The sequence below is a fragment of the Hypanus sabinus genome, chromosome 28, assembly GCF_030144855.1.
Source record: "Hypanus sabinus isolate sHypSab1 chromosome 28, sHypSab1.hap1, whole genome shotgun sequence".
Classification (NCBI taxonomy): Eukaryota; Metazoa; Chordata; class Chondrichthyes; order Myliobatiformes; family Dasyatidae; genus Hypanus; species Hypanus sabinus.
This window is the reverse complement of record NC_082733.1, coordinates 32,114,667-32,134,219: the sequence shown is the minus strand read 5'-3', so window position 1 is coordinate 32,134,219 and position 19,553 is coordinate 32,114,667. Positions and strand designations below refer to the sequence as shown.

At 42.7% G+C, this 19,553-nt stretch overlaps 1 pseudogene; it reads left to right on the top strand.

Moving 5' to 3' along the window:
* Window positions 1-13,991: 13,991 nt before the first annotated feature.
* Window positions 13,992-19,308, top strand: LOC132382556 (UDP-glucuronosyltransferase 1-2-like; annotated as a pseudogene).
* The last annotated feature ends 245 nt before the right edge of the window (window positions 19,309-19,553 follow it).

The following is a 19,553-nucleotide window of genomic DNA, read 5'->3' as shown; positions in this document are numbered from 1 at the left end:
TTTAAGAGTCTTTTAGATAGGTACATGGAGCTTAGTAAAATAGAGGGCTATAGGTAAGCCTAGTAATTTCTAAGGTGGGACATGTTTGGCACAACTTTGTGGGCTGAAGGGCCTGTATTGTGCTGTAGGTTTTCTATGTTTCTATTTAATAATTTGTGAAGCCGATCATTTAGGTTTTTTGTGTGACAAGATGCTGTCTGCAGGTTACACAGTGAATGGCAAATGTGTGAGTTACAAGTTTTAACAAGAAAGTAATAACCTCATAGTGGTGTCCTGTAATTGATGGTGCCCTGACTGTTGTACAAGAATGAATGTTTGTGATTAGAATATCCTTCTCTTTGGAAAAGTTGCTCAATGTTCCAAAATATTGCCTCCGCCTTCGTATCTGTTTCTAGTCCCCTTGCAAATAACAACTCTTGAAGCATGCTCTTATACACACACACACATATATATATGTGTATATATATATATGTGTGTGTGTGTATATATATATGTATGTATATATATGTATATTTCATATACCCTATAGACCACAGTCTAGTGGAATTGTGGAAAGAATGAACTGAACTTTAAGAAAACATGATGACCAAAATGGTACAACAACTTCGAACAACATGGCAAGCAGTTCTGCCTTATGTGTTGATGATAATAAGGAATACAGTGGCATCTTCAACAGGTTACACCCCTTATAAACTCAGGACTGGAATAACTATGATAGGGTTAGAGGAGTTGTTAGGGTTAGATTTGTCAGAACCTGAAGTAGATGGGATTGTGTCAGAAAAGTGGGTACAACAGTTGGTAGAGACAGTGAAAGAGGCCAATTATGTGGCAGCTCATCAAACAGGAAAGAAGAAGCAGCAGAGTAAAGCTTACTTTGACTCAAAAGTCAGTCCCATAGAATTAAGGCAAAGAGTGATGATTAGGATACACCAACCCACTTCATTTTCAAATCCAAGGTTTGCAGGGCCGTATGAAATCATAGACAAGGCAAGTTCATCAGTATACAGGGTGCTAACTTCTCCAGATAAAAGTACCACATCAACCAGTTGAAATTGTTGGTGAGAAACAGGAAAATTATCATCATTGACATGTAACAATTGATGTACATGATAGTCCCAATTTTGGAGACTTGACAATCGATGTACACTATAGTTCTGATTTGGAAGATCTGAATTTGGAACAGTTATTCCAAGAAGATGGCAACAGATCTGACCAAGGAGGAGTTTTTCCATTTTCTCAGTTTGAAAAACAGGGGAGATGTGTAAATAAAATAAGGAGGAGAAATACATTGGATTCTGCCTCCCCTGTCTTGAAATGAAATTGGGTGAGAAAAGATGGACGACTTGAGTCCAAAGGTGATTGGGAGCCTGGATTGCATGGGTTGGAAAACCAGATAGAAAACATGGATTTAAAGTAATTCAAGATTGGAACTGGAAATAAGAGCAGATATTACCTGTGTATTTACAGATTTAAAGCAACATGAAGAAAATAATGCATTTTATGGTGATGGAATTGACCATGACTGGGGTCATGGTTGGTTGTGCTTCCGAAACATTACTGCCGATGAACTTGTCAACAACAACGTCATTATATGAAGACTACTCGGTGATCAAAAGAAACTTTTCTCAGCGGATACGGGCATGTGGAAGAAATGGAAGACTTGAATTTGTATTATGCTGGGGTAGATGGTTTGATGTGTGTGGATAAAACATTAAATAATCCAGTGGGTAAAAAGGTACAATTCCTATGTAGTAAAATTTTAGAAGTGACATTGTTTAGTAACCCAGAGGAGATAATTATCAGTCAATCTTTAGGTCCAATTATTGAGCCACCTTCAGGTGATGACGGCCACAGTAAGATTACAGTTCTGTGGGATCACACTCATGTGAATATCGAGTGGGGTAGTGATCTGCACAAGAGATTCATCGATTGGGGTGGCCACATCAAGCGTTTCTCAAAATAGTTTCTATTGTTATAAACTGTACACAGGAGGGTGTAGTACACAGGGAGAGTAGACTGGAAAGGACACTAAGGGACATGGGTAAGAGTTTCTGTCAGGGCTCAGGTCCTTTCAGAGTTTTCAAAACTGATAGGAAATTGACCACTTCACAACCCCAATTAACTGAAACTACACCAGAGCCTAAATGTAGTGAGACTCAACGTAATACAAATGGGGTAGGGCTAGTGTTAGAGGATACAGGGGAATTTGTCACTCTGGTACCAGGGTACCAGCATGTGCAGGTAATTTTTAATTTAACTGAAATAATGGTGCCTGAATGGTGCTCATCTAAAACAAAACAATTATTTACTCACCTTCTTGGGAGACAACTAAGTAGGAGTGAATTTGGATCAGTCAAAACTAGAAAGAGAGGACTATTGGAGTTACTGGGAGCAGGTTATGCATCAGTGATAGCAACGGTCAATACCTTAGATATAGCAGAATTGGAAAACCAGATACAGTCACTTCAGCAAAAAATGCAGGATATTACTGGGGAAAATTATCAGGATCAGATGCAAACTGGTCAAATTGGTCAGAGTGCATCACAGGTAACACTGGATTCACTTAAAATTTTGAAACCACTTCAGGATGCAACAAATTTGATAGTTGACCATATAGATTTCCTATCTAAAGGAGCACATAAAGCAGAGATCTGTGCTGCATAAACTAGTTGGTTGCTCACCATGGTTGGTACACATTTATTACAACTTGATGCACATCAAGTACCAGATTGGATATCAGATGAGCAGTTGATAGAATGGGTTGGAGAAGAGGTTCCCTTATCTCACAGTAGAAGTCTTACACTGATCAATAGGGTACTGGGTACTTGTGATGATGATAAAGGGAGGTTTTATGTGGGTGCAGTATTCCACATACCTCATCGTGGAAATAATTTAACTTATTCCTTGAAACAGGTTCACAATGTAGGTAAATATCATGAGAATACTTGGATATCCTTAAGCAACCCACCAAAACATGCTATTGTTACCAATGGTATCAGAAAAGGAATAGATTTATCGAAATGTCTTCGAGGGGGAAATCACTGGGCTTGTCCAGATGAGATGACTAGACAGAAACTTGTGGATTGTGGATTTAATACTTACAATAAGTGTTCATTGTCTATTTTGCCTATGGGTAATGATTCTTTTCTGCAGTTTGCACTGGTGGGACAGACATATTATATAGCAACATCAGCTATGAGTTATACCAAGGGATGGAAAGAGTGTCCTTTGGAAAGTCACAATGTTGCAATTGAGGATGTGACTTTAAATTTGACTATTGGAGGAAAAACTTTGCCTAAACCAGCAGTGGAGAAGGTGGTGGAGGAAAGTCTTTCAATCCAACGAACTGATACAGATCGATATTTGTAGGAGTATGTTGTAACTGAGTTGCCACTGATTCCCCACTTGACTGCAGACTGGACACGAGTGGTGGAGGAGGCAAAGGAAATAATTCAATAGACAATAGACAATAGACAGTAGGTGCAGGAGCAGGCCATTCGGCCCTTCTAGCCAGCACCACCATTCACTGTGATCATGGCTGATCATACACAATCAGTACCCCATTCCTGCCCTCATCCCATATCCCTTGGCCCCGCTATCTATGAGCTCTATCTAACTCTCTCTTGAATGCATCCAGAGACTTGGCCTCCATTGCCTTCTGGGGTAGAGCATTCCACATATCCTCCACTCCCTGGGTGAAGAAGTTTTTCCACATCTCTGTTCTAAATGGCCTACCGCTTATTCTTAAACTGTGGCCTCTAGTTCTGGACTCACCCATCAACGGGAACATGCTTCCTGCCTCCAGCGTGTCCAATCCCTTAATAATCTTATATGTTTCAATCAGATCCCCTCTCATCCTTCTAAATTCCAGTGTAGACAAGCCCAGTCGCTCCAATCTTTCAACATATGACAGTTCCGCCATTCCAGGAGTTAACCTTGTGAACCTACGCTGCACTCCCTCAATAGCAAGAATGTCCTTCCTCAAATTTGGAGACCAAAACTGCACACAATACTCTAGGTACTCTGTACAGCTGCAGAAGGACCTTTGTACTCCTATACTCAATTCCTCTTGTTATAAAAGCCAGTGTGTTGCCTTTAAGGCATTTGTTTATTATATTTTCGCTTTAGTAATTCGTTTGTTATCATTTTCTAGTTAAAGTTAAGGTTGTTTAAAGTAAATTCGTTGTCTGTGATATATCGCGGCATGCGATGATGTCACACCCGGTTTTGCCACGTTTTGTATGAAAATACCGGTTTGGAGAAACGGGAAGGAGGGGGCTTAAGTGTGTGCAGGGTAAGCGCAAGAGAAGTTTTCTTTCTACGCACTAGAAACATCAGAGAAGCAATGCCGTAAGTTCATAAGATAATCGATACGTTGAATTAAAAATGTTAATTCTGATTCTGTTAAAAGTAATGACGGTTGATAAAGTTCATGTTTTTTGTTATTTAAAGAGTTGTGGATAGTTTGTGTTGAAGTGGATTTAAAGCCAGTCGATGGCGTAGGTAGATTCTGACTGTATGTTGCACTTAAATGTAATATAGTTGTTGTAGTTTTACTTTTGCAAGTATTTATGATGTACATGTGATGTCAAGAAGGAAACAAATACTGTATATATTTTGTATTGTTTATCAACAGTTTTCACATATGTTAATGTGAAAGAGTGAATAGTCAACGATTAATCTTACTGGGACCGCCTCATTGACTAGTTTATGCTTGGTGTTTAGTTCAGAGTTCTTTTACACCTGTGTGAGAACACTACACCCAGCATGCCATTAGCTTTCTTCACTGCCTGCTGTACCTGCATGCTTGCTTTCATTGACTGATGTACAAGAACACCTAGATCTCGTTGTACTTCCCCTTTTCCTAACTTGACTCCATTTAGATAGTAATCTGCCTTCCTGTTCTTGCCACCAAAGTGGATAACCTCACATTTATCCACATTAAACTGCATCTGCCATACGTTTGCCCACTCACCCAACCTGTCCAAGTCACCCTGCATTCTCATAACATCCTCCTGGCATTTCATACTGCCACCCAGCTTTGTGTCATCAGCAAATTTGCTAATGTTACTTTTAATCCCTTCATCTAAATCATTAATGTATATTGTAAACAGCTGCGGTCCCAGCACCGAACCTTGCGGTACCCCACTGGTCACAGCCTGCCATTCCGAAAGGGACCCATTAATCACAACTCTGTTTCCTGTCAGCCAGCCAATTTTCAATCCATGTCAGTACTCTGCCCCCAATACCATGTGCCCTAATTTTGCCCACTAATCTCTTATGTGGGACTTTATCAAAAGCTTTCTGGAAGTCCAGGTACACTACATCCACTGGCTCTCCCTTGTCCATTTTCATAGTTACATCCTCAAAAAACTCCAGAAGATTAGTCAAGCATGATTTTCCCTTCATAAATCCATATTGACTCGGACTGATCCTTCTACTGTTATCCAAATGTGTCGTAATTTCCTCTTTTATAATTGACTCCAGCATCTTTCCCACCACTGACGTTAGGCTAACCGGTCTATAATTCCCTGTTTTCTCTCTCCATCCTTTCTTGAAGAGTGGGACAACATTAGCCACCCTCCAATCAGCAGGAATGGTTTCTGAATCTATAGAACATTGGAAAATGATTACCAATGCACCCATGGTTTCTAGAGCCACCTCTTTAAGTACCCTGGGATGCAGACCATCAGGTCCCGGGGACTTATTAGCCTTCAGACTCAACACCATTTCTTGACTAATATAAATTTCCTTCAGTTCATCCTTTACCCTAGTTCCTTTGGCCACTATTACATCTGGGAGATTGTTTGAGTCTTCCCTAGTGAAGACAGATCCAAAGTACCTGTTCAACTCATCTGCCATTTCCTTGTTTCCCATAATAAATTCACCCGTTTCTGTCTTCAATGGCCCAATTTTGGTCTTAACTACATTTTTTGCTATTCACATACCTAAAGAAGCTTTTACTATCCTCCTTTATATTCTTGGCTAGTTTATCTTTGTACCTCATTTTTTGTTGGGATATTGCCATTTTTGTTATCTTCTGTTGCTCTTTAAAAGCTTCCCAGTCCTTCAGTTTCCCGCTAATCTTTGCTATGTTATACTTCTTCTCTTTTATTTTTATACAGCCCTTTACTTTCCTGGACTTTTCATCCTGGACTGAACATTCAAGAGTTATTAAGACGCATGCTGAGAAGGCAAGTGAAATGTTGAGTGACTTAGACTTTTGGGATAAATTTTGGAATTGGGGATCAAATGTTCAAATACATCTATGGGTGAGGATAATCTCACATACTGCAGTAATATTAATTTTTTGTACACTGATGATTGTATTATTTAATGTGTATCAACTCAGAAGATGGAAGGCTGAAATTAAGCAAAAGGTAGAGGGGAATGATTTTGCTCTACTGAAAAAATGATGGCCAGTATAAAAATTGTATGAATTTAGTAAGTAAAAGTTATAATGTAAGTGTAGCATACCTGCTGGGGATCCATGGCAATCCAGTGGATGGTCAATAGAATAGAGGAGGATGGTGATCCTAAGATAAATCTTTAGATCAAGAGGAGGGATACGTTGGCCAGAAAGAATGACAATCTTCAAATCAGTGAACTCAAATGAATCAACGACAGTGGAAGTGGTCTTTGTTCTTGCCGTGTGCTTGGGGAATGGAGGCTGCCATTTTGTGAAGACACTCTATTCTTCATTTTGTGAGCTTGACATGCTGGGCTTGATTAGTGTTTTAAAGAAGACACAAAGACTCTTCAGGTAATCTGCTGGACTGGAGGTCATTTCCAAATAAGGAGTTATTTGTGACCTGTTCTTTGGTTGGCTATAACACGCAGGATTGTGAATGCCTGAGGTGATTCGAGCTCATTGCTGACTGAGAACAAAGAGCCATGAGTCAGCAACTGTCCCTTGATGAGAAGAGGACAATAGATGGATGCTGATTTGGACCAGAGCTAATGACCAGGTGTTAAAGGCCAGACACATGACCAGCGGCCAATGACACGGGTATGTGACATTTGAATTGATAAGAAATGGATATAAAAGTGAATGCTGGTGGCAGTAACTTCGAAGAATAACCATCGCAGATACAAGCAAGAAGAACCCTGCGTGAAGCACATGGAGAGTGAATCGGGACCACGAGGAACAAGGAATGCCTGGCCAGCGTAAATTCCTCTGCCCGGGTAATACCTTTGCTATTCTTTGACTATCCAGGAGAGTCAGGGATACTTAGCAGATGTGCACACAAGGTATTTAGTGTATGAATTCACGTACTTGTTAGTTTGAACAATAAAGGTAATTGTCAGTAAATACAGATCTCTCTGTGCCTCACTCAGAATCGTTGGAAGAGGTAGAAGCGGTATCTCCCTCTCTTTTTTTCCAACAGTCCTTTGCTTCCTGCACCAATCATCTCCAAGCTACTGACATCACTCCCTTTCTCCAAGCTCTCCCAGCTCTCTACCTTCAGCCTAACCTGGACTCAACTGTCAGCCGCCAGCTTGTGCTCCTCATTCACCCCACTCTTTGCCTCAAGAAGGCAACATCTATCATCAAAGGTCCCAACATCCGGGACATGCGATTTTCTGACAACTACCATTTGGCAGGAGGTTCAGAAGCCTGAAGACCCACATCATCAGGTTCAAGAACCACTACTACCCTTCAGCCTATACATATTTGATACATATATCAAATCTTTGAAGGACACAGTGACCGACAAACAAGTGATGTGCAAAGCAAGACAGGTTGTGCAAAAAGACAGTACTGAGAACATGAGTTGTAAAGGTTCCTTGAAAGTGAGTCAAAAGTTGTGCAAACAGTTCAGAGTTGTGGTGACTGAAGTTCAGGAACATGATAATAACTGTACTTAGACCAGATGATATGGAACCCAAGGCTCCTGTACTTCCTGCCCAATGGTAGAAGTGAGAATAAGAATCAGAATCAGGTTTATTATCATTGAACCGTGTCATGAAGTTTGTTGTTTTGTGGCAGCAGTACATCACAATACATAAAATATCACTAAGTTACATCAAGAAATATGAAAAATAAGACCACAAGATATTGGAGCTGAATTAGGCCATTTGGCCCATCATGGCCCATCTGTTCCACTATTTTATCATGGTTGAGCTATTTTTCCTCTCAGCTCCAATCTCCTGCCTATCCCCCATCCCTTCAGGACTTGACCAATCAAGAATCTATCAACCTTTGCCTTAAATATACATAAAGACAGCTGTCTGTGGCATTGAATTCCACAGATTCACCACACTCTGGCTAAAGAGTGTGTCCCCCTTTGTCCCCCTTCGCTCACACCTCAGTGAGTTCTGTGTACGCCGTGATGCTGAACTCTTCTTCCACCGGCTCCGTCACCAAACTTACTTCTTTGACAAGGACTCTCCTACCCTCACCGATGACCCCTTCTCCCATTTTCAACCCTCTTTCTCTTCATGGACACCCCGCTCTGGTCTTCTACCTGCTCTGGATCTCTTTATTGCTAACTGTTGACTGGACATCAACCGTCTCGACTTCACCACACCCTGTTCCAATTCCAACCTCACTCCTTCCGAACGCTCTGCTCTCCGCTCCCTCCACACCAATCCCAACCTCACTATAAAACCCGCTGATAAGGGGGGAGTTGTTGTTGTCTGGTGTACTGACCTCTACCTGGCTGAGGCACAGTGACAACTCGCTGATACCTCCTCTTATTTACCCCTTGATCATGACCCCACTAAGGAGCACTGGGCCATTGTCTCCTATACTATCACCAACCTTATCAGTTCTGGGGATCTCCCATCCACCGCCACCAACCTCATAGTTCCCACACCCCGCACTTCCCTTTTCTACCTCCTACCCAAGATCCACAAACCTGCCTGTCCAGGTAGACCTATTGTCTCAGCTTGCTCCTGCCCACCTGAACTCATTTCTGCATACCTTGACACTGACTTATCCCCCCTTGTTCAATCTCTTCCCACCTATGTTCGTGACACTTCTCATGCTTTGAATTTTTTCAATGATTTAAGTTCCCTGGCCCCCACCGTCTTATTTTCACCATGGACGTCCAGTCCCTATATACCTCCATCCCCCACCGAGATGGTCTCGAAGCTCTTCACTTTTTTTTGGATTCCAGACCTAACCAATTCCCCTCTACCACCACTCTCCTCCATCTAGCGGAATTAGTTCTTACTCTAAATAATTTCTCCTTTGGCTCCTCCCACTTCCTCCAAACCAAGGGTGTAGCCATGGGCACCCATATGGGTCCCAGTTATGCCTGCCTTTTAGTTGGCTTTGTGGAACAGTCCATGTTCTAAGTCTATACCGGTATCCATCCCCCTCTTTTCCTTCGCTACATCAACGACTGCATTGGCACTGCCTCTTGCACGCATGCTGAGCTTGTTGACTTCATTAACTCTGCCTCCAACTTTCACCCTGCCCTCAAATTTACCTGGTCCATTTCCGACACCTCCCTCCCTTTTCTTGATCTTTCTGTCTCCATCTCTGGAGATGGCTTATCTACTGATATTTACTATAAGCCTACAGACTCTCACAGCTACCTGGACTATTCCTCTTCCCACCCTGTCTCTTGCAAAAAGGCTATCCCCTTCTCACAATTCCTCCGTCTCCGTCGCATCTGCTCTCAGGATGAGGCTTTTCATTCCAGGACGATGGAGATGTTTTCCTTTTTTAAACAAAGGGGCTTCCCTTCGTCCCCCATCAACTCTGTTCTCAAATGCATCTCTCCCATTTCCCGCACATCTGCCCTCACCCCTTCCACCCGCTATCCCACTCGGGATAAGGTTCCCCTTGTCCTTACCTGCCACTCCACCATCCTCCAGGTCCAACATATAATTCTCCGTAACTTCTGCCACCTCCAACGGGATCCCACTGCCAAACACATTTTTCCCTGCCCCACTCTTTTTGCTTTTTGCAGGGATCACTCCCTACGTGACTCCCTTGTCCGCTCGTCCCCCCCATCCCTTCCCACCGATCTCCCTCCTGGCACTTATCCTTGTAAACGGAACAAGTGCTACACCCGCCGTTACACTTCCTCCCTCACCACCATTCAGGGCCCCAGACAGTCCTTCCAGGTGAGGCGACACTTCACCTGTGAGTCGGCTGGTTTGGTATACTGCGTTCGGTGCACCCGGTGTGGCTTTTTATATATTGGTGAGACCCGACGCAGACTGGGAGACTGTTTTGCTGAACACCTACGCTCGGTCTGCCAGAGAAAGCAGGATCTCCCAGTGGCCGCACATTTTAATTCCACATCCCATTCCCATTCTGATATGTCTATCCATGGCCTCCTCTATTGTCAAAATGAATCCAAACTCAGGTTGGAGGAACTACACCTTATATACCGGCTGGGTAGCCTCCAACCTGATGGCATGAACATTGACTTCTCTAACTTCTGTTAATGCCCCTCCTCCCCTTCCTACCCCATCCCTGACATATTTAGTTGTTTGCCTGTTCTCCATCTCCCTCTGGTGCTCCCCTCCCCACTTTCTTTCTCCTGAGGCCTCCCATCCCATGATCCTTTCCCCTCTCCAGCTCTGTATCACTTTCGCCAATCACCTTTCCAGCTCTTAGCTTCATCCCACCCCCTCCGGTCTACTCCTATCATTTCGCATTTCCCCCTCCCCCCACTATTTTCATATCTCTTACTATCCTTCCTTTCGGTTAGTCCTGACAAAGGGTCTCGGCCCAAAACGTCAACAGCGCTTCTCCCTATAGATGCTGCCTGACCTGCTGTGTTCTACCAGCATTTTTGTGTGTTGTTGTTTGAATTTCCAGCATCTGCAGATTTCATCGTGTTTACAGAATAACTAGATAGTTTTCACTTTGCAGATATTGTATATACATATATCATCTGCAGATATAAATATATATACATACATCATCTGCAGATATATGGGCAGCAATATCCATTGGATTCACAAGAAATGAGCCACACAGTCCCTCAAGCCTGTTGTTTCATTCAGTTACCATCAATGTATTGAATGTAATAACCTTTACATACTTGCTCAAAAGTCTATCAATCCTCATCAATCAAGTAACGTTCTAAGCAGCTTTTGTGGAGAGAGTTCCAAATACCCTGAGTTTGTGACATGCAAAATGCTAACACTTGAACCACCCATCTCCCAAAATTTGTATTAATGTTGTATCCCTACTCCATGGTGATGTCAAAATTCAATTGAATTCAGGCCTAGGCAATGAAATTGTCCTCATATTTTACCCTATCGCCCCTTAAAGGTTGTTGTATTCACTCCAAACTGTAATGGCCTAAAAATGTGATCTGTCTGGAGCTTTTGTCTGTGTGACACTTAATCGATTTTTTTAATCACTGCATTGTTTTGTGCTTGAGTACAATAGACCTATAATTCGCATTTATATGCACTTAGTAGCCACTTGATTAATGACTTCCTACTCCTAATAAAGTGGCCACTGAGTGCACGTTCGTTCTAATCTGCTGCTGTAGCCCATCCAGTTCAAGGCTCAATGTGTTGTGTATCTAGAGATGCTCTTCTGCACATCATCATCATCAACATTATCATCATCATTGCAATCACTCATAGTTGAGTATGATTCTTCTCATGCTGGTGGATCTGGTTACTTGCGGGTCTTCAGATGACTGAAGAGGCCGATCTGTGATCCACAAGTCCTATTGCAGTGTAAGCAGGTGTAGATCACTGAGGTGGTGGTGGATGTAGCTGATCAGGCCTTTCCCAGTCTCTGAATGTTGAAGCCATTTAGTCTTAGTGGCATTCTTTGAGCTGTGCAGTCCCCTCATAGACAGTCCTTCTCCACCTTTTCCTAGCCTGTGCTAATTTCTCCTATCCATTCAGGTTGATGTGGCACTCCCTCAGGTGGGTCTTGATATTGCCCTTGAACTGCTTCATCTGCCTTCTAGGAGGGCGCTTTGCATCCTTGAGTTGGCCGAACAGTTGTTGTTTAGGGTGGCTGGAGTCAGGCATATTGATGATGTGGCTGACCTCTCGCAATTGGTTCTGAGTCCTGATTGTGGCTATGGAGTTACTGTTAGCTTCCTCCAAGATGCTGGAGTTAGTACGCCTGCTCTTCCAGCTAACCCTCAGAATTTTTTAGAGGCATCACTGTTGGCAAGTTTTTAGGGATTTTGTGTGCCTGCGGTATGTTGTCCATGACTCTGCTCCATATAGCAAGGAGGGGAGGACTATAGTTTTGGACAACAGAAGCTTAGTATTGGTCTTGATATACCAATCTTCAAAAACCCTATTTCTCAGCTGGCAAAAGCTCCCTGGCATAGTTTATTCTGCAGTTTAATTCAAAGTCAATGTTGGCTCTTGAAGAAAGAAGGCTGCCAGAGTATGGGAAATAATCAGAGGGCTGTTGCCAACTTAGATGGTTGGAGGTTTAGGAGCTTGATTTGGAGCAGGCTGGTGCAGGACTTGAATTTTCATAATGTTTAGATCAAGTCCCAGGAGACTGTATGCTCTGGTAAAAGCTTCCATTATGTACTGCAGATCCTCCTCGGAGTGAATTGGTTTGGTGCAGTCATCTGCAGATTGGATTTCCGTGATGGAAGTAGTCGACACCCTGTTCTTTGCTTGGAACCTGTTAAGGTTAAAGTTCACCCTCCCCCCCATTTGTCAATAGAATGTCTGTCTCCATATAGGAAGTCTTGTCCTGTGAGGTGAAGAATGGTTGTAATGAAAATGGCAAACAGTGTTAAGGCAATGATACGCCCCCTGCTTAATCCCATTCTCAACCGTAAACGGTGCCATTTCAGAGCTACTGATGCTGATGCCTGTTTCACTTATATCATTGTGTAAGAGCTGCAGGATCTTGACGTATTTCTCTGAGCACCCGATTTTGGACAGAACCTGCCAAAGGGCAGGATGATTTACACTGGCAAATGCTTTGTAAGGTCTGTGAAGGCCAAATAAAGTGGGACAATTTGTTCCTGGGCTTTCTCCTGCAATTGAGGTGCTATAAAATCATATCAGATGTTGCTCTGTCTGGAAGGAAGCCACACTGAGACCCAAGCAGGAGGTCTTCAGTCAGAGGTGAAAGCCAGTCACTTAAAATTCAGGTACGTACCCCCTCCTTTTGTGGAGAAAAAGGAGATCCCTCTATAATTTCTGTAGGCTGATTTGTCACCCTTTTTGAAGAGTGTGACAATCACGGTGTCTCTGAGTTCAGCTGGAATCTACTCCTGGTCCCAGATCTTGACAAGCATGTCATGAGTATGATTTAACAGTTCTGTGCCAATTTCCTTGAGGATTCCTGTTAAAAGACTATACAAAACCAGAGGCCTTGTTGTTCCTCAATTTTTTTGTAAGCCATCCCTCCTTGATACTTGCAAAAAACATTGTTGGAGACAAGACCAGGAAAAAAACCAGATTTGTTTAATGAAAATGACAATGAAATAGAAGAGCTAATCAACAGCAAAAGGAAAGTGTTCTGTGTCTGGCAGAAGGACATCAACTGCAAGGCAAAAAGACAATCTCACTCCAAAATCAAGCCATAGTCCAAGGTAGAGTAAAGGAAATAAATCAGTGGTGGATGGAAAGGGCCCTAAAAATACAGCAGAATGCTAACCCTGGTGAAAACAGGGGTTTCTTTTTTGCCACTAGACAGTGTATGGTCCAAAGCATTATGGCCTAAACCCCCCTTGCTCCAAAGATGGGCAAAGGCTGCTAAAGGACAATGATGCCATCAATTCTCGATGAAAGAAACACTTTCAGGATCTACCTGATCATAATACAACTGCTGACATTGAAGATATCAACCAGTTCCCACACCAACCCATGAAGGAAGACTTGAGTAAGCCTCATAGAATTTTCTGCACAGCACTGTCATGCATGGTTATTTGAGTTTTTGTCTCCCTCCTGTCAGCTAGAACCAGTCTGGCCATTCACCACTAATCTCACTCATTAACAAGACATGTCATTTTCATTTTTCACACCATTTTCTAGAGATTTGTGACTGAACATTCCAGGAGGTCAGCCGTTTGTGAGAAATTCAAACCACCCCAAATGGCACCACCAATCATTCCAGGTTAGAGTTATTTTGATCACGTTTCTTCGCCATTCTGATATTTGGGCTGAACAACAACTGAACCTTTTGACCATGTCAGCATGCTTTTATGCATTGAGTTGCTGCCACATTTATAGGTAACTGGAGATTTCCATATACGAGCAGGTGTACAGGTGTACCATCTAAAGTTGCCACTGAGTGTAGGGTCTTTAATACAGAAAAAGAAATTGAACTCTGCTCTGGGGAGCTGTATGAAATTAAACTTAACTATGCAGTATTGAGGTTCTGCTCAGAATGAAGGAGCCATGGGTCAGGTTCAGGCAATTGGGATCAAATGAATCCTGGAAGGAGTGTGGGGTTTGCAGGAGTCTACTCAAGATGGGAATAAGGAAGGGAAAAATAGGGAGCATGAGATAGATGTGGCAGAGAAGATGAAGGAAAATCCAAGAGATTTATAATGGTATTAAGGGTTTAAAATGGTAACTGGAAAGAAATTAGGGCTCCTTAAAGACCAAAGTGGACATCTTTGTAGTGAATCACAGAGGATGTGTGAGGTTCTCAAGGAGTATTTCTCTTCAGTTTTTAACTTTATGAAGGGAAAAAGTTGTCTTTATTTAATGGGCAGGTCTTGGGAATCATCTAAATGACAACAGTTCTTATCCTATGCAACGCTCGAGTTAAGAACCTGTTTTGTACTATATCCACTGCTATGCGTTTACGCTTTCAGCAGCTTTTCTGCAAACGCAGTGTGTTATGTTAACCTTCACAGACTAGAGTTTTGGATGTGGCGGAGATAAGGAGCCATTTGCTCAGCCTATGAATGTTGTGTCAGTTAGTTGGGCTAGCTTTGGTAACGTGCTGTAACATTCATTCCAGTTGGATGTCATGGAACAATCGGGAGTGCTCCGCAGTGTCCGGTTTCTGGAAAACAAAGGGTCTCTCTTGCAGGAGGTGCGGGGCGGATCACAAAGGAAGAGGGTATGAGCGAGGGATACCCGCTGGTTTCCGGGTTCTGGATGAAGGAATCCCCTCAGTGATGGATATCACCGGTGCTTACATGCGCCCCTACAAAGACGCAGCAAATCGCTTTATTACCCTCTGAAATGATTTTGCATGGACTACGGCTGTTGAAGGAGGCTTGTCGCTAACAACTTTCCGAGAACAATTAGTGATCGGCATCGCCTACTTGACACGAATGCACGCCCTGTGATTCAGGTAGCCCTAACCGATATAAACCACGACGAGGCAGTTCAGATATCTTTACACTCGGTTTCGAGTGATCCTGTAAAATCCGGTCCGGTTGAAAATTCTTGAATTTCGCTGCGTCCTGCCTGATCGCTATGTCCAGGACGAGACTTTCTCGGACGCTCAAAATCGGCTTAAAAAGTAAGTGACATTTAGTTGACAAAAAGTACAGAAACTTTAAAGTACAGGTAATGTTACAGACGCAATCATAATCTGTTCCGAAGCTGTGTGCCTAGTTCTCGCAATGTGAACATATGTAGAAGCAGCATCGGGGGGAAGGCTGGTTCACCGATGAATATTTGACTCCCTCTTATCCTCTCCTTCGCTTAATACCGCGGGGGAGGGGTGGATTAAGTTGTTATAAATGTTAAAAACTGAGAATAATGTTTGAGATAAATGTTAATTTTCCCGGTGAGCGGCGATGTTCCGTTTACAGAATCTAACGTTGTAAAAGATGCAGACACGGATAGAATTTAGTTTCCTTCTCCGGGATTCAGAGAGTGTTGGGCGAGTTAAAACACTAGTAAGTTAAAACTCACAATTACCTCAAGTCACTTTTATTGTCATTTCGACCATAACTGCTGGTACAGTACATAGTAAAATTGAGACAACGCTTTTTAGGACCATGGATTTCATGACGCATTACAGAAACTAGACTGAATTACAACGTTTGTACGTAAAAAAAAACAGGGAAAAAAAGCACTCAACTACACTAGAATAAATTACCTACCCAGGACTGGTGTAAAGATGTTTTTACTGGTTAGAAATGTGACAAAGAAAGTGTACCAATGTGGGGGCGAGGGTGCTGGGGTAGGACCCAAATACGTTTACTAAAATACGTTAAATAGGGTTAACTAAATAGAGTTTATTACTAGGTACAAGGAGAGCCGTGACTGAAGGACAGCACAGAGAGAAACCAAGGAGAGCAAAGTGGAAAAGGGATTAGGCGTAATGGACAAGGACTCAGGCCCTGGACTAGGCTTGGATTCGGGGTGTGGAATAGGACTCGGAGCTCGGGGAGCAGAGCCAGGACGTGGTACTTGAACCCCGGTGCTTGGACTTGGTACTCGAACACAGGACACAGAACACTGAACCGGGACTCTTCTTATTCACGGGACGGACTAAGACACGGGACATAAAACTCTGAGCCGGGAATCCTCCTTAGTCACAGGACGGAGTCGGGTCTGTTCTTGACACAGGGTCAGGACCCTTCTAGGGTACGGGGCCAAACACTGAACATGGATACAGAGACCACACAACGACAGACAGTACTATAACTGGACACAGTTTGCTCCAAGCAGCCGTGTGCTCTTGACGCACTCTGGCGGGTTAACCCTTCCGGACCCGCTCTGCTAGCACGTGCTTCGGGAGGAGACTTGGCTTGCTCCGGCTAGAGAACTTTCTCTCGCAGTAGCTTCGGTGACTTCGTTAACGCTCTCACACCGAATGGATGAAGCCGGAGACTTATACACTGCCGGTCAGTCGAGAGGAAATTGCCTTGCATCAACAAGCCCGAGGGACACGGGAAAACAGGGAATTAAAGGGAAACAACGAGTCAACGGTTCGGATCGTAATGCAAACAAGGTAAATCTAAGGGAGAGGGAGAGGGAGAGGGAGAGGGAGAGGGAGAGGGAGAGGGAGAGGGAGAGGGAGAGAGAGAGACCCCAATCCGGATATGACAGAGCTGTCAGATGACAAAAAACAGGTAGCTGGGATGAACATAAATCCAAAACATTTGGCCAGGGTCAATCTCTCCAAATGTACAGCTAAACTACAGTTTACTACATCACGTGTAATTAACTGTGTAATCTAACAGTAAACACTCAGTGGCAACTTTATTAAGTACCTGTTGTGGTGTGAGGTGATCTGAGTTACTGGGCTTTTGGTCAAGTTGCTTGACCCACAGAGTCCACACTGGCTCCCAAAAGAAAACCACATTGGTCCCATTTTCTCCTTTCCTTATCTCCCCAATGTTCTGTCATACATTTTGTATTCCAACCCATCCATCCCACTTGTCCATCGCCAGGGAAATTTACATTGGACAATCGAACTACCACAGATCTCTGAGGAAACTGGAACAGCAAATGTAACGGGGGAGGGTATGTTTTCTGTGTAGTATAAGCATTCCCCCTTTGACCATAGTGTGGAGCTCTGGGTGTGTCAATTGCTTCCCACCTCCCAACAAAGTGCGGGTGGATAATGAGTGGCATTGCAGTTAGAACAACACTATTGCAGCCCAGGGCATTGGAAGTAGGAGATCACTCTCAGTGTCCTCTCTAAGGAATTTGTACCTACCCAACCACCACCCCCACCCCCATAGAACGATTGCGATTCCTCCATATCCTCTGGTTTCCCCCTACATTCCAAAGACATGCTGTTTAATAGATTAATTGGTTATTGTAAATTGTCCTGTGATTAACCTCGGTTTAAATCGAAGTTTGTAGGAGGTGCTGCTCAGGACCTATTCTATATTGAATTGTATCTCCCAAAAAAAATAAACTGACCATATTGTAAAATGCCACTAATATATGTAAAAGGCAATTAAGACTCGGAGGCAGGGAGATTTATCCACATCAAATTCATGCGTGTTAAGACTTTGGATTACCTTACAGAAGCAATCATGAAGAAGTATGTAAAACATTTAAACATTTGAAATTAAGTGTATGATGAAATGTAAACTAATTTCTTCTGGAGCCATTCTCCACCATCGTAAAGCACAAAGTTGATCTTCCATTGTAGGTTTATGTTGGGATAGACTCAACAGGCAGATTCCTCAGCACTAGCTGAATGTGCCCAAGCAAGCTTCTCCTTCATAGATGGAATAAGAGATTGTGGGAGAAACTTAAGGACTTCTCTGTCCATGGACTTGGGAAGAGAAGTTGGGGTATTGGTCAGAAGAGGCCCATAGAATCCATGCTGGCTCCCGAAAGAACCATAAGTTCAAAATGGAAGTGCAACATTTACTGATCAGTTTTGGCCTAATATTTGATAAGCTATTGTTGAATGTAACATACGAGGTGTGATTGATAAGTTCGTGGCCTAAGATAGAAGGAGTCAATTTTAGAAATCCTAGCACATTTAATTGAATAACAAATTGATGTTTTGTTAACAATATTTCTTTTCCATTCTCGAGCAGGTTTTGGATATTCATCTTAATATGGAAGTTTCTGGATGGAAAAGCCGAGCACTTGTCCCATTTGTCTTTGGTATTATCATCAGTTTGCTTTGTACCATCACTCAGTCAGCTAATCTATTAGTTGTACCTGTCGACGGAAGTCATTGGATCAACATGAGAATTCTCTTGGAGGAACTGAAACCTCTTGGATACAACTTCACGGTGATTTATATTGAGAAAAGTTGGTACATCAAAGAAAGGCCCAACCTATATCAATCTATTGTAATTCCAATGAAAAACATTGAAATAAAGGATATAGTTGAAATATTTCTTCATAAAACACTGCAGCTTGGGCAGGATGGGTGGAGCTTCAGTGACAATATTGAGTTCCAATCTGTAATTCTACAACTTGTGCAGAGCTGTCAGAAGATTTTCCATTTGATTACCAGTGAAATATTTCAAAACAAAACATTACTAAGCCAACTTGAAAAGGCAACCTTTGACCTGGTGCTTTCAGACCCTTTTTTTTTTTGTTACTGGATCAATGCTTGCTTATTATTTAAAACTTCCTTTGGTGTATAATGTTCGATGGTTAGAATCTGGTGAGGCTCAATTCTTGTTTGTCCCATCCCCCCTTTCTTATGTCCCAATCTTAGGCTCAAACCTAACAGACAAAATGTCCTTTCTTCAAAGAACACAAAACTTCATCCAACATCTAATCTTTCAATCCATTGTAGAACTTACCATTTATCCCAACTATAATGAGCTCTGTCATCGATATTTGGGTCCAGACACAGATATCAAGACAATTCTGCTGAGGGCTGATGTGTGGCTGATGAGAGTAGATTTTGTACTTGAATTCCCAAGACCCACCATGCCAAATATTGTCTACATTGGAGGCTTCCAGTGTAAACCAGCCCAACCACTAGCGGCAGAGTAACTGGACGGATATCCTAGCAGAAAAGACAGTGGAACAGCAATGGCAGGTATTCTTGGGAATAATGCAAAAGGTGCAAAATCAGTTCATCCCCCAGAGAAGGAAGGATTCAAAGGGGGGAAAGGGGCCACAGTGGTTGTCAAAGGAAATCAGAGATTGCATAGCATTAAAAAAAAAAGGAAGTATGACAGAACTAAGGTGAGTTGGAGGACAGATGATTGGAAAATTTTTAAGGAACAACAGAACTT